Source organism: Anopheles arabiensis, chromosome 3 (assembly GCF_016920715.1).
Source record: "Anopheles arabiensis isolate DONGOLA chromosome 3, AaraD3, whole genome shotgun sequence".
Classification (NCBI taxonomy): domain Eukaryota; kingdom Metazoa; phylum Arthropoda; class Insecta; order Diptera; family Culicidae; genus Anopheles; species Anopheles arabiensis.
The window spans coordinates 72,035,437-72,047,721 of NC_053518.1; positions in this window are offsets into that span (position 1 = coordinate 72,035,437).

The window sequence follows — 12,285 nt, forward strand, 5'->3', positions numbered from 1 at the left end:
GTTGGTGAGAAATTATCATGTGTAAAAAAATGTTGAAAAATTTGGAATAGAAGATACTTTAAAAAAAATAGAAAAACATGCTTAGATACAATATGTACGAATTCTCAAAAAGGGTAAAATGGTAATGCTTAAAGAATTAAAGAAGCTCTTCAGTAGTGTTGATATGGTAAAAAGCAAAAACTTTAGTATACAACAGGTTAATGGAAAAAAATGATAATATTTATTATTATGTCAAACCTTTCTGACATCGACGTTGGAGTTCTCATGCGTGTTGAAAACATTGACCTGAAAAACCCAACATTCCAAGCCTGTTGGGTAAAAATCTGTATGCAAATAAACAACACATCTTACAGGATTTTCGAGGATTATATAGACATGTTCAACGAGTTGTAGATTCGTTCCGGCATATAATAGACCCTTTCAGCGAGATATAGAATTGTTCGGAAGTAGGCGTTGACATGTTTAGCGATTCTGTAGTGCTGTCATTTGTTTTGTTTACACATTGTGCCGCAGGGTTCAATTTTTCATTCTTAAAAGTCCTAAAAGTAGCTAATAATCATTCCCCAAGCTGTTTAATACATGAATTAGTTAAAAAACTAGTATATTTTTTTCGAAAGCCGTTTGTTTATCTCCTGATGATAATGATGCAGTCCAAGGGATACGAAAGTGGCAGCTCTACAGTATAACCCAACATGTCAACGCCTACTTCCGAACAAATCTATATCTCGCTGAAAGAGTCAGTATTATATGCCTGAACGAATCTACAACTCGCTGAACATGCCTATATAATCTTCGAAAACCCTATAAACAAACCCTTATGCAACGAAGTTGCTCACCCCTGCATATAGAGGGTTGCTTTAGCATAGCCGTTAGAGTGAAGAGTGTGCACCCCGCACGTATGCCTGCCAATGCATTATCACAAGCGAGATAAATCTAGTGTTGCATTAGCTTTCCTTCCCTTTCAAACTGCTGCGATGCTGCCCGACATCCGAACACGAGGCTACCGATGGGGGTTGCCGAGCTTCGTGCCACTTTTACATCCCTCCGTAACAGTGTTGCACTAAAAAGCGCAATTCTGCGGTGATTTTACAATCCCCGTCGTTGATGGGTTGTTTGTTGCAAAATAGAGGAATAATTACACTCTTTGGATTTTGGTAGTATTGTGCAAGCTAAAATCTTTTGAGCTCTGGTAATGTCTTCCTTTTTAAATAAAATTCCAAATGTAGTTAGAGATTATTGAAAATTTATCAGGCCATTAGCATCCTTGAAGCCACATTTCTTTTATTTGAACGGAAATAAAACGTTAACACGGAATTATAAGTAGCAAATTCAAATTAAAAGAAAAACACAGTGCGATAAGCATTCCCTAGGAAATGTCACCGGCGGGATGAAATACTGGACAAAGATCACCCCTTTGACCTCATATTGTTACAATTGGATTTGCTTTTCTTTTTAAATGGTCGAATGTGCAAGCTAAAATGCAATTTGCTTCAAGCACTTCAAGAATTCATCAGTCTCTTGAAAACTCGGACACTCACTGCTGAGCTCAAATCAACAAACCGGTGTTACGGTCTGCAAGAAAAATCCTATTAAATTGATGCACCACAACACCAAAAATTGATTTAGAACGAAGTGAAAGGTTTTTTGATCGGGTAAAAACATGTGTTTTTGTTTCAGCAAATGAATCCAACGAAACAAACAAACAAAAAACCATTCCACCAAAATTGTAAATTGCAAAACAGCTTATTGAACGGGCTGGCGGCGGCAAACTTTAGCGGCGAGTACAAACATTAAATATTGAACTTTGTTACCGAAAAAAAAAAACACACACACACAAAACAAAAACAAAAACAAACAAACCAAGCAAGGCAAACGACATGCTTTTTTGATAGCAAAATGCATCCCGAAATTCCGACAGGCTAATCAATTAGATTTTACGTTTGCAAATTTCACCCCATCACCCCACACTACCCCTCCCCCTCCTCCTCCCACATCAACAAATCATCAAAAAGATCGGTGCCGAAAAGTAGACAGCAAAAAAAAAACAGATGTACACGCCTCACAAAATGATCGTTTTAAAGTAATGGAATTGGTAAATAATGATTCACAATAAACATTACCCGTCGCATCCGAAACAATTAGTACCGGGCGACGCTGCCAGCCCGTGTGGCGGCGAATCAAGCCAAACCCAAAACCGGGGGGCCCCACAGCATGATCTCATTCAGCATGACATCCGCTCGCAAATGCCACCCGAACGGCATCCGAAATTGAACAAATCAATGAAATCACGGCCACAGATCGCGCCACCAGTACGAGTACATGATGGTAATTCGCACCGGGCGGCCGTGCACGCGGTCATTCATAATTATCGAAATGACGGCATCGAGCGGTCAGTCAAGTGCCACCGCTCGACAGTTAATCTATTTGCCATATCGGCGGGTGGGGGAGGTGGTGGCGGTGTCGCCCAAGAATGCCGTGTCGCCCACCAACGACGACGATATGTCCGTGATTCCGACGCAAAAGGATGATGATGATGATAGCAGTGCTGCCGGTACAGTGGGGTTGCTGTGTGTCTGTTTCCGTTTCAGTTTATTTATTTATCCTTCACGAGATAGTTTATTGCACTATCCACCCCCCCCCCCCCCTCCGATCATCTTCCTCCTCCAGCCCCAGTCATCCTGGTGTTTGTGGTGTTGGTTGTCTTTCAATTTTCCAAAAAGGCACCTCGTTGACACTCCGCTGCACATAACCAGATCCCAGATCCTTTACCGGACCTGCGGGTGAGACACACACACACACACACACACACACATACATTGCGCTCAGCAGCAAGTAGGTCGCCCCATCGCGGCTCCAGTTACGTGTGTGTGTGTGTGTGTGCGCGCATATGGGGGTGGAGGATGAGGAAGGGCAAACTGTTTGAGAATGTGAAATTTTTCTCGATAAAACTTCAACTACCAACCAGGCCCCAGTACGTCACCACGCAGTGGGCTGTCCGCCAGAAAGTCTGGACGGCAAGCGAACTCGTCTTACTCGTCCATTCTGCCGCCCTCCAGACCCCCTTCCGGGCGGACGGAACACCCCCACACCGTGCGAGGGTGAAGAAGTCCGAGACATTCTTGGGCGAAATTCATTGAATGGAATTGCATTAGAGAAACGCTCATACATCATAAGCAGTACTTGTGTGTGTGTGTGTGTTTGTTGGTGCGTTTATGCGACCAACCAGAGCAACACACGGGTGTGTGCTTGTTATTTCACTTCACTTTTATATATTTGTACTGTATTTGTTGTGCGAAAGCGGGTCTCTCTTGGTGTTTTATTTTTGATTTTTTTTTATCGTGCGCGGAGTTGAACTTAAGCTCACCCACTATGCCGGTTCGGTGCCAAAAGCGATTCCAGCCCTGGCCCGATGGGGATGACTTTGTTGTACTGTTGTGCCACACAACAGGAGACGGAGACGGCCGGGCAAGTTCTATTGCCCGCAAAGCGTTCTGGTTCACCCGAAGAGAAACAACCAACCGCTCCAATGGGGTGGAGTAAGGCTGGGGGGCAAGGGGGAGAAATATGATGCGACATCAAATTATGCAAAACGAAACGAAAAGGGGCCAGCGTGGACGGCGGGGGGTTTGAAGAAAGAAAGCGCAAACTAAACGTACTACGTAAACGAAATCCCATCGCTGTGTCCGACCGCCCACCCAAACCCAAACGTCCGTCCGGCCACGGTTTGCTGCCGGCTTTCCTTCTTCTCGCGTGTCAATAGCACGCAAGAAAAACAGGATGAAAACGAAAGAGCAAAACGGAACCGTGCCGGGCCGCCTTTGGCGTCATAACCATTTCCCGGATCCGGGCCTCCCCTCCGCGGTGTACAATGCAATTTCGCCCGTGGTGCCCTGGATTTTACTTCTTCGAGTGCTGCTGCTGCTGTTGTCGCACGTTGCCGCTTTGAGAATACAAAAAAACCCAAACCGCAACACTTCTGCCGAAGTATAATAAACAAATAAACACACACACAGGGCATCATCCGCTTCAGCTGCCACAGCAGCGCTTTGGCCAGAACTTTTGCCCGCTGCACGTACGGCGGATTCAGCTCGCGCAAACAGCAGAAACGGGATATTCCCCCAAAGGAATGAGGAGAATTTCACGTTGGTCACAGTGGCTACGGGGTTTTTTTTTATTTTATTTGCGACGTGCTGCTACTGCTGCTCTTTTTGCTGGGTGCATCGTTGCAATGTGTGTCCTCAAACGGGAAAACCCCCGCCTAAAGGGCTTCCTGCGGAGGTGGATGATCTCGCACCGTTTCTCGGCATCAGGGTTGTTTTTCTTCCGCACCTTCCAGGCAATGAAAATAACGAGCCAAACGGGAGAGAGAGAGAGCTTTGCGCGGACGCGAAAAACAAATACGGACAAAAGTCGTAGCCGTGTAGAGAGAGTGAGTCCTCACAAACAGCGCGCGTTAGGTGGTGCATACCCCACAACTTTTCTAGTGCGCTCAAGTGCATGTCAATATGGTTTTTACTTGCGGAACGATCCGTTTCTTGCTAACCACCAAAGGACAACAAAAAACGTTGTCCTGTTTACCGGAGTGTATTTAGAGATTTTAATCAACCGAAGGATTCCAATAGGACTTGTGTTTCTTCAGTGGGGGGATTCAAAGAAACTGATTTATACTGGGACAGTTTTAATTCCTTTTTTACATTACCTCATTTTGAAAGGAATGGAATTCAATACCATTTTATGGTCGTATGAAAAACGCCCATAATAAAAGCTCTGAAGAAAGTTGGATATAGATAGGACTCGAACCAACGACTTGCACTGCAAAGGACCATTCACTTACTCACGGCTCTAGGAGCGCCACCAGCAAACTCAAAGTTAAATGTGCTAATACTCAAAATGCCAATCAAAAGATTCATCCAGCTCCAACCATTTCCAGTTTTAATTCATCTGTTGTTTTTATATAAACCAGCGTGATGTCACCACCATTCCCCGTATAACCTCACATGATATTTAATCAAAATAAATCATTATTCAACCTACTCCCCCATCGATAAGGCTGCAGCAGTTGCTCGCGATCGACCCCGAACCTTTTGACGTGGCTTAGCATACAGCTCCACAGAATAGCACCATGAATCAAATGCACTCGACGAACTCGCTGCAACAATGTTATTTATTGCATCCAAACACAATCAGCAACGGGGGCCAAGACACACAAACCCGCAAGCCACACCAAGGGGTCCGTGGGGTTGGCATCACAATAAAACAATCCATCGTCGCTGTGCCGCGATCGATGCGCTTCACCAATAGCGCTTATGCAGCAGGATCGGCAGGAGGTCAGCAGCAAACGGCTTGTCGAGGCCTTCGCGATTCGCGCACGATCGGTGGATAATTGTACGCATCCGATCCGATCGAGCTTTACCGATGAGTTGCGGAAATATTTACAAGGATTGAAGATGTTTTATTCTTTTAAGTCCTTCAAAGACGACCAATGTTTCGGGGTTCGGTGTTGAGATAAATAATGCCAAACCATGCAGTGAATGTAAAATCACAAACGTCTTTGCGTCCTTGTCACCGAGGGCACCAACACCGTCCCGAACACAGAGGGCAGACCAACACTCACCCAGGTGACGAATTCCGTCATGACAGCGCAATAAGACGCGTTAGAATGCCCGGAAGTGCACATGTCACTTGTCGCTACTGACACTGACAAAGGTAGCCAAGACCCGCAGGGCAAGGGAAATCCCCGAGCCCGTTCCGGAAGGTGATTTTTGGGCAACTGGATTTTTTTATCACGATCCGCATGCGTGTTGTCATTCCTCGCTGTTAGCTGATGCGACAGTAGGGTTGTGACATGCTCCAATGTTTTTTTGGGTTGAAGACAATTGACCGGCACGCACCAGAATCACCGAAAGTAGAGGTGAAAGTAGCCATGTTTCCCGAAAAAAAGCGTGCTCATTTCACCGATTGATACTATAAAGTAATGTTATTACAACATCTGATAAGGTACCGGTCGAGTGGAAGGCGAGTGGAAGTTTTGAATGCGGCACTAAAGATAACGCGCCTAGAAATCATAGAGCTTCGTTCCCAGAAAAGGGAGATAAATGTCTTAAAATTTAAGAGCTCTATAAAATCACACAATTCCTAGGAACTTGATCATTGAACGATGTTGGATTGAAGGCAACAAAACTATTGCATGTTTGGAGCTCATCGGGAGTACGGAGACGACAGATAAAGCAATTATGAGCGATTAATTTCTTTGTCTACCACATCTCCCAATGCTGTTTTGGCTTATTTACGATTCATTTCGGGCTTATTCTGTCAAATCTGTAAAAAACCGTTTCTTTGTCCTTGAGAATTCCTACAGCTCCGCAGAATATGCATTTAGTGTCTATGTCAGTGGCTATTTTGCATGGTCGGAAAAGGTCGACAAAGAACCTCCAAAAACACATTTTTTTGTTATTTTCCATTTTTTTGTTATTTTCCAGCAATGGAATCAACACATCTGATGATGGGTGATAATGGGCAGTGATACACAGACACGCGAGTTACCTCACCGCGATGAGGTGAGCCACCCAATTGCCGCCAATAAAAAGCCGGTTCAAATCGAAATTAAACCCACACCAACTTGGTTCCTCGTCCTGATTGCCCAACCTTTGCAAGATTTCGTGCGCATTGTTGCATATTATCGGGCAAGCCGGATGGCTTGGGGATGGCTTTACAAGGCACCATCTCCCGTGTCCGTGCAGTCCGTAGGTCCAACAACAGCACAGCAGACGGCAGCGCAATACTGGCCAGAATCGTGCGAAAGCAAATGAAGAGCAAATAAATGGGGCAACCCATCCAGATGCTTGCAGCATGATTCACGCATTTTAAAAGTGCACCAGCAAGCAAACCACCCATTATTATCGGGAGGGCGGGGACTCTCTTGTCGCACCAAGCTAAAGGTTCACTGCGCACACCGTCTCTGTTTGTGTGTCTCTGTGTACTTCTGAGTGTCTGCATTATTGTGCAGGGCAGTTGAAGTGTCAAAGCCGCAAGCCGCAGAGGGAACGCAGCGGTGACGACTCGGTGCAACAGATGCAGGGCGCGCGATAAGCGAAGAATGCGGAAATTAATTGAAACAACTCGGTGTATCGGGTTGGACTGGACTACTGGAGCAGTGTTCTTTGCCGGGCGGACGGGGTTTCGCATTTTCGCAGTTACGCTTTCAGCAGAAGTCATCGCTATTACCCCCACTTTCAAATAACGCCTTAAAAGGTAAAGGATCATTTTGAATTTGAATGATTTAAGCAGCAAAGATGTATGATGTTTATCATTTAATTTAACGTACGATTAACTCTGCACAACAGCCGACGAATGGCCCCTTCACTTCCATTCACGATCAATGGAGATGATCCTCACGATCGTCAACGCTTTCCCATTCACTCCCACCCCGTTGTTAGTCTGTTGCGCACCGTATTTTTTGTGTCTTGGAGTTGGACAACTCTATTGACCAAACCACAACAACGGTCAAATAAAAAGCGAGTCTTGCCTTTTCGTTGGCGCCTTACATACCGGTTTCCGTGTCCAAACGGGACACGGGGGATCCATCGGAATGGAGGCGCGCGAGCGCGCCCGAAACACCGTGCACGGACCTTATCGCTTACACACACTCTCACCTCTCTTTCTCTCGCGATATCTTCACGCCCCTTGCCATAGTCCCCTGGCACGATAAGATTAAGTTATATCAACGCCATCGATGGGTGCTGCTGGCGCTTGGTAGGTCGAGTAGCGTCTACAACGAGTAACCATCGAGCAACACACACACAACCCCCCATTTCCAATACAATCAATGTGTATGCGGGGGTGGTGGGCGCCTCCGAGACCGGGCGTTGGGTTTCTCGGGTCGCGAAAAAAAAAGAAGTTTCGTTCGGTGTTATCTTGGTTGTTTTTCTTTTCCTTTCGATAGGGGCATTTTTGTTGTTATTGCCGTTCGCCTGCAACCTTGTATCGGGGAAGACATACGCAACGAAGACATCCCGACAGACGCGGGCGGGCCCACCAGCTGCAGGGGGAAAAAGTCCCCTTAAAACACATTTATCCTTCAAAGTGATCTTTTTTTTTTGTTCCGTTGGTTTGGTTCCTCATGTCGCTCTCGAAAGCTCAGCCTTTTTTGTGTGAGGTTACAATCGCCCTACCTCCTCCCGATACGTTGTGCTTGTACGGAGCGAGGAGGGGCAGGCAAGGGCTCAAGACAGCACAGTGTGTGTGTTGCGAGACGCCCGCGGAAATGAAATATTAATCAAGCCGGCGCGCCACGAAGGTGGTGGGTGTCAAATTTTGAAACTAATGTTTATTGATTACACACCTCTCCAACTCCCCTTTGGGGTGGAGGGGTCCGTACCAACCTCTTCTTCAACACTTTGGCATCGATATCATAATTGGTGTGTGTGTAGATAGGATACGCGTATACGTTACCGGGAAAGATATCCACCGGAGTAAGAAGACGCCGACGACAACGTGCGCGTCTCACACGCCAGACGCAACGCGTACGAAGCAAAAGTTGACAACTATAAATCGAAGCATGCCTTGGCGCCCCTTTTTTTACGCTCCCAGGGCCCTGAGGTTTGGTAGGATTCTGATGAGAAGAGGGCAGGGTATACAATTCTCAAAAAGCCGGAGTTAAAATGTGGGGCGCCACCAGCCGTACCACCACGGTGAGGTTCGTCGTTTGACGTCGAAAGCCTCCCCCATCACGATCATGCCTTTCCGATATGACTGCGGTGGTGTAAATGTCAGCGTGTCTTCCTCTTGGCTGGTTGGTTTTCCTCCCCTCTCTGGCTCTACGAACTTTGTGTGCAATTCATTGTCACATTAAAAAACGATTAAATGCGATGCGTGTGCGCTTCTTGTGTGTGCGTTCGATTTTTTTGGGAGGAGTTTCTTCTTGCGCTCTTTTTTTTTTTGTAAGCGTCTATTGTCTCTTTGTTACCGACTGGGGCATGTTACAGCACATTTGGTGGCCCTTTGTAGGGAAGAACTTTTGCTTTCGGCCGTATTCGGAATTTAGGTCATCGGGAATAGCAAGTTCCACGTGAAGACAGTTCCGTATTGTGAGAGAATGGCCATACTGACACACTTGAAAAAGTTCCTTGAGCTCAACCGAAGGTGTAAAGTAGAACTTCAGAACCAAATAAATGAAACATAACACTTACCTCATTCCGGGCCACTCACAAGTTTGTCGTTGTTTTGTGGAGGGGAGAGAGACAAAACAAATACACTTTGTTAGCTCGTTTTTGTTGTTGTTGTAATAAGCAAACTATAAGCAAAGCACGAGTAACTACTACCACCAAATCCCATCACGTCGACCCGAGTACACGGTACAGCGCTTTGCGACACTTACCCAACGGCAGCCATTTTGCTTCTACTAACCTCAGCGCTTGTGGCTCGACCAGTCAGCGATTCGCGACCGCGATCGTGCGGCCATATTTCAACGCGCTGTTTTGGATTCTTGCTCATGTTCGCTTAGTTCCTGCAAGACAGCACCTCGTGGATAGCACCAACCAATCAACACCAGATAGGGAATCTTCTAAACAAACAACAACAGCTTGATGGTGTTCCCGGGTGCACGGAGATCCACGTGTTTCCGTGCGGTACGTGTCCTGTGGGAAAACGTCGTGAAACTATCAACAAGAGCGCTATCACACTGCGAACTACTGTGCATTAAAACTGGAGCCCGATAAACGCAAACACCGGAAATACTGGAGTTACGGAACCCTAAACAGTCAGTGTGAGTGTTTTTCGGGCGTTCCGAAGTGAGCTACTGCAACTTCCGAATAACTTCATCAAAACAACCCACTGGATTAAGCGTTTTTGCTTCTAAAATATCCACCAATGTCCTCCTTGTGGTCCATACGTTAACTCTCATTCCAGGAGCCTCCTTTTCTTTGTGTCTGTGTGAGTGTGTTTCATCGAACCAACGAATGGCCAGCGACGAACGCTCGGTGCTTCAAGTAACGCCATTGACACCTGCCGCCGCCATCAAGACGCGCCATTCCGTGCGATATCCGCGTGCGGTGGCGCCAGCAACCTCGGATGCTCGCGCACCCCTTCCAAAGGATGTGTGTTATTTATTGTTCTTCACACCCCCACTCTCTATACCCCCACCCACGGGTACGTACGTGTGACAAAGCGAAGGTGTGAACCGGTGTGATGGCAAACTTTTCAAACGATCACCTCCGGGACGGGTGTTCGGACGGGTTGTGTTTTGCACAGGGTTGTGCCGCAGGCCCTCCGAGCCCCACACACTGAGCTGACACTGTATTGACACAAAACCATCGGATGGTAAACAGTGGGCAAAGGAACAACCTGTCCGAAGCAGGGGTGGTGGGGGGAGGCTGCTCTCGACCTGCTAGTGTCCGTGGCGGGTCCGTTACCTCAAGTTAATCAAGTGAAGAATTTTTGTGTGTCAGAGGGCCGCCTTCCGAAGCACTGCAGTGGGTGGAAGAGACCAAAAGCAAGTGAGCCTTCGGCGGCTTATCAATATTAATAGAATTTTTGTGCAAAATCATGTCTCTTTGTTTACTACTCACTCTGTTTGCTAGTTAAATACGGTGGAAACCTTGGTGCCACCATGTTCATAAACTTTGCTGGGAGGGCAACATCGTTACAACACACACACACGCATTACCAGTAACCACTGTAGCGCGGACCACCACCAGTCGGACCTTAGGCGAAAGGAATCTTCAGGGCAAACATTAACCACGATCGGGCGAGTTGCTGCTGGCACATTCTTCGCTGCTCCCTGATTGATTGGGTCAACCCGCTGTTGGTGCTGGTGTGTGGAAAGGAATGCTTAACGAAACACACAGCAACACAAAATAAACAGCCCGAGTTCCTCCCGCAAGCACAGGTGACATTTCAAAACGCCGGCAACCGGTGCCTTCAAAAAGCCAAATGCCAATCGTGTGCCCATCCAATTTCCATACATTCCATCATCGTCTTCCAACATGCCGGGTGCCGACAAAAAAAAAAAAGATTCTGATCCGTTTAACCTGTTTCAGTGTTGATGCGGCACGGAAAAATGGGCCCCAAAGGCACGGAATTTAGATAAAATGTGTTATGAAGCAGCCGATTCATTCATCAACACTCTATATCAACTGAGCTGCCGAGTCCGCAACTGATGAAACTGATCTGTTATGCAAGTAAAAGGGCCATTAACTTCAGATTTAATGACACCTAATTTATGCTCCCCCTTGTGTAGCCCTAAACGAACGGCAGACACGGGAGAAGTTTGGCAAAAATAAAAATATAAAAAATACGTCTTCGATAACCGCCTATCTTATCTGCGATCCAATCAGGATTACTTATTTTCTACGTAATGATCGCGTGGCTCGCCACGTCTTGAAAGTCTTTTTTTTCGTTCTCTTTCTTACTCAAACGCACATGTGGTGCAGGTGTGTGTGTGGGAGGGTGGGAATTTATCAGGGAACAGGGCAATAAGCAATGGGTTAAGCTCTACACGCTAATGAGCTGTCCATACCGTTGGTTAAAAGGGAGCTTTAAAAACTGACAAGTTCTTTACGCGCAAAAAAAAAGCAACAAAAACCAAGCAACAGACAAAAAAACACACACACACACTCCCACTTTCTGCCCTCGCAAAAAAGAGGAAGACATTAAATAAATCCGTGCCAAATTATCAAATAAAGAAATTTGTCTCGGTCTAATGTGCCAAACAAATGGATGAAGATCTTGTGGAGCGGTGCAGATCGCTCCAGAGCAAAAAGTTTAATAAATGCACGCGTGGCCTGCTATGATCAAAGCGCATCGTACCGACAAGTCATCGATCCCCTTCCATAACGTTATGTTTTGACATGCTTTGTGAAGCTGCGGCCATATTCCCCCCCTTAAATCACAACAAACTTGCCAAAACTGTCATTAGATTAATGCAAAGCTTCCCAATAACAATTAAACCGAATCGTTCGCTCGATCATTCGTTCGTTCGTTTCTGGTTCAGCAGCACACTGGGCACAACAACAAAAAAAACCTGCCCCCGCAAAGCAAGATACTTTCATCCCATTAAACATCCACGGCCCTCATCAATTAGCATCGGTAATCGGCAAATTGTTTTTGGTCTCCCGCCTTTGCCGGTTTTTTGTTTTGCTTGTGCGGCGCAACTTGCCGCATTTTGCATGCAGTTACGGTTTGCCAAAAAGAAACGCACACACGGTTAGATTGTTGAATTAAATCAACGACAAAAAAAAGCCCCTACAAAACGCTTCCTTCTGCTCATTCATGCGATGATAGGCGCGT